The sequence below is a fragment of the Erythrolamprus reginae genome, chromosome 11 (assembly GCF_031021105.1).
Source record: "Erythrolamprus reginae isolate rEryReg1 chromosome 11, rEryReg1.hap1, whole genome shotgun sequence".
NCBI lineage: Eukaryota > Metazoa > Chordata > Lepidosauria > Squamata > Dipsadidae > Erythrolamprus > Erythrolamprus reginae.
Genome location: NC_091960.1, coordinates 35,061,205 through 35,065,146, shown reverse-complemented (window position 1 = coordinate 35,065,146; position 3,942 = coordinate 35,061,205).

The following is a 3,942-nucleotide window of genomic DNA, read 5'->3' as shown; positions in this document are numbered from 1 at the left end:
GGGAAAAGAATCCGCTTACCAGGTATTTATCTGGCTAGCGTCCTTAGTCTGGTCAGTTTCAGCACATTATTTTACCCCCTGGTTAGGGCTTTAAAAAAACTTTATTGGGAGAGAGTAACAATGAAAGAGCTCGCAAGCCAGTGAGAGCTGGGAACATCATTAGCACCTGGAAAGAAACATTCGGAGAAAATGGAGCAATGGAAAAAACCCTGCAAAGACTTAGGGTTTGAAAAACATTCTTTGCAGAGAGTAACAATGAAAAAGCTTGCAGGCCGGTAAGAGCTAATCTAATGTGGACCGTCTGAAGGAATAAGGCAACCAGGGTATGGATTTCCCTAAGGAACTGTCATTTACGCCCTTCAATCATATGTCCAGCTATCTGCTTAATTCATGAAACATCGCTTTGGGCATGGCGGTGTGGTGGGAAGAACGCTGATCAGGAATTGTCATCTTCGTAAGCCAAACTGAGAGACTTTTCAACTGAAGTGCATTTCAGCTTGTTAAAATCCCAAGAAGCTTTTGCCATTTTAAAGCAATAGAAACATAGAAACATAGAAGACTGACGGCAGAAAAAGACCTCATGGTCCATCTAGTCTGCCCTTATACTACTTTCTGTATTTTATCTTACAATGGATCTATGTTTATCCCAGGCATGTTTCAATTCAGTGACTGTGGATTTACCAACCACGTCTGCTGGAAGTTTGTTCCAAGGATCTACTACTCTTTCAGTGAAATAATATTTTCTCACGTTGCTTTTGATCTTTCCCCCAACTAACTTCAGATTGTGTCCCCTTGTTCTTGTGTTCACTTTCCTATTAAAAACACTTCCCTCCTGAAGTGTTTTTAATAGGGAAGTGAACACAAGAACAAGGGGACACAATCTGAAGTTAGTTGGGGGAAAGATCAAAAGCAACGTGAGAAAATATTATTTCACTGAAAGAGTTACAGAGATAGGCACAGAAGATTTAAGAGGAGACACACCAAATAATTAATCCCAACTACGAAAAAAAGTGTGTTTGATTTGCTACAGACAGTGAATTCCACCCTAGCACCAAAGCTCTTTGTGTTTCATAAGGACAGCAATGCTTAAACCAGGCTCAAGTTCACAGAGAGAGAGAGAGAGAGAAAAAAAATAAAGCTTATTTTGTCTGGACCAATCTAGAAAGCCATACACAAAATATCCAAACCAACCCCCCCCCCCCCTGCTGTAAGATTCCCCCTCCCTCGAGATGCATATTTTACCAGGTCTTTTGTACAAATCAACTTAATACAGTCCAGAAAGAACAGCATCAATGCAAAGCACCAACTTTAATGCATGATTGAACTGTCACAACGAAGGTTAAAAAAAAAACAAAAACACCACACCTAAAATCTCATTCTCTTCTTAATTGGGTGGAGTGGGGGAAAGATTGATAAAAAGCAACCTACTTAAATATGAATGAATTCTTCCTTAAATATATATATATTTATATATATTGCTTTTGTAGATTTTCACGGGTATATGTATGTAAATTGTTCTGAGTTCGGGTTTTGACCCGTGCAATATTTTGAGTTTGTATGCGACGTTTCGGTGAATTCACATTCACCATCATCAGGCTGAAGTTAGCTTCGTGCTGCTGTAAATATAGTTTATTATTATAGTTTAAACTATATTTACAGCAGCACGAAGCTAACAACTTCAGCCTGATGATGGTGAATGTGATTTCACTGAAACGTCGCATAGACACTCAAAATATTACACGGGGCAAAACCCGAACTCAGAACAATCTACATATATATATATATGGCTAGCTGCTGAGGCCAAAATAAGGCCGAAATAGATCTATCCTAGTCTCCCTTAATTTTCAAATTCAGCAAAAAAAACATGTGACACACACACACACACACATATATATGTTTCTTTTCGTAGATTTTCACGGGTACAGGTATGACGGTCTTGGTATATTCGGGTTTCTTCCCATGTAGGATTTAGAAATTTCTGGCGACTATATATATATATAGTATAAAAATTAGATTCTATTTCGTATGCTTTTTCTTAGGAAATGGGTTCTTAAAAAAAAAAAAAAAGATTAAAAAATAAATAACCTGAAGTACATTGTCAATTTCTACATGCATTCAAGGCTATCTTCCCTTTTTTTAAAAAGGAAGCCTTCAGAAAATCAACAGCAGTTTCTTCTTATTTATATATTAAAAAGTGATTAATTCATCTCAAATTGCTGTGCGAGGCATTTTTTTTTTTACAATGATTTTCTTTATCCCCCTGTCCCCCAACTCTTCTCTTCTCATACGTAGACAGAGTCAACTAGCAGCTTCTCATTGCATTCGAACACTCATAATTCCCAGAAAATTCCACAGGGGAGCAGAACTGAAAAACCCATTGGATTCTTTTCATCTCTACTTTTATAGGTATTAGACTTCTCTCACGGCACTTACAGCCGCCTCATTTTCTTGCAAGACACATAAATCTGACGTGTTTGTGTGTGTGTGTGTATACACAAAGATTTTCTGAATAAATATATATATGTATATATTTATGTCGATGTATATACAGCTCAAAAAAATAAAGGGAAGACTCAAATGACACATCCTACATCTGAATGAATGAAATATTCTCATTGAATACTTTGTTCTGTACAAAGTTGAATGTGCACAACAGCATGTGAAGTTGATGGTCAATCAGTGTTCCTTCCTAAGTGGACAGTTGGATTGCACAGAAGTTTGATTTACTTGGATTTATAATGTGTTGTGTAAGTGTTCCCTTTATTTTTTTGAGCAATGTATGTCAGTGATGGTGAACCTTTTTTCCCCTCGGGTGCCGAAAGAGCGTGGGCGTGCGCTATCACGCATGCGCGAGTGACCACACCCATAAATCAATGTCTGGGGAGGGTGAAAACAGCTTATCCTGCCTGCCCCCCCCCTGGAGGCCCTCTGGAGGCCAGAAACAGCCTGTTTCCCAACTTCTGGTGGACCCAGTAGGCTCATGTTTTGCCCTCCCCAGGCTGCAAAGGCTTCCCTGGTAAAAACGCCCTCCTCCATCCCCCTGGAGGCTCTCTGGAAGCCAAAAATGCCCTCCCAGAGCCAAAAATCAGCTGGCTGGCTCACACAGGCACGTTGGAGCTAAGCTAGGGTAACGGCTCGCATGCCGGCAGATATGTACAGTGATCCCTCGAGTATCGCGAGGGTTACGTTCCAAGACCTATCGCGATAATCGATTTTTCGCGATATAGTGGTGCGGAAGTAAAAACACCATCTGCGCATGCGCACCCTTTTTTTTCAATGGCCGCGCATGCGCAGATGGTGGAGCCGGTGGCTGGGGAGGTGGATTCGCCGCCCCCACCAGCCCTTCCTGCTCTGGGTCAGAGCCGCGGAAACCTTCGGCTCGCCGAGGCTGCGTCTGACCCCTTCGTTTGTATTGCAGCGAAGGAGGCGAAGCAAGGCTCCAAGCTCGCCTGCCGCCGCCGCCGCTACGCCTCTGCCGCCTCAGCCACCCCCTCTGCTCTGCAGGGACCTCACATGCCACGATCTCCCTCTCTCGCCCTCCCCGCGCTTCTCCTCGGCGGTGGCCAAGCGGCAGGCTTAATGGGAGACCAAAGGCGAAAAAAGAAAAGAAAAAAAAATCCCCAAAAGAGGCAGGCACAAAGCGGGGGCACAAGGGGAGCCGCCCGGCAGAGGTTGCTTTTTTTCTTCTCGTGGGCAAGTGGAGGGGGGTTGAGAGAAGGAAAGAGAGAGAAGGAAAGAAAGAGATGAGAGAGGGAGGAAGAGAGTGTGAGAGAGGAAGAAAGAGAGAGAGAAATGATAGAAAAAAGGGGAGAAAAAAAGAGAAATGAGAAAATGATTGAAGCAGAGAATGACAGGAAAGAAAGAGAAAGAGACAGAGAAGTGACTCTTGGTGATGACGTATGACATCATCGGGTGGGAAAAACCGTGGTATAGCAAAAAAAA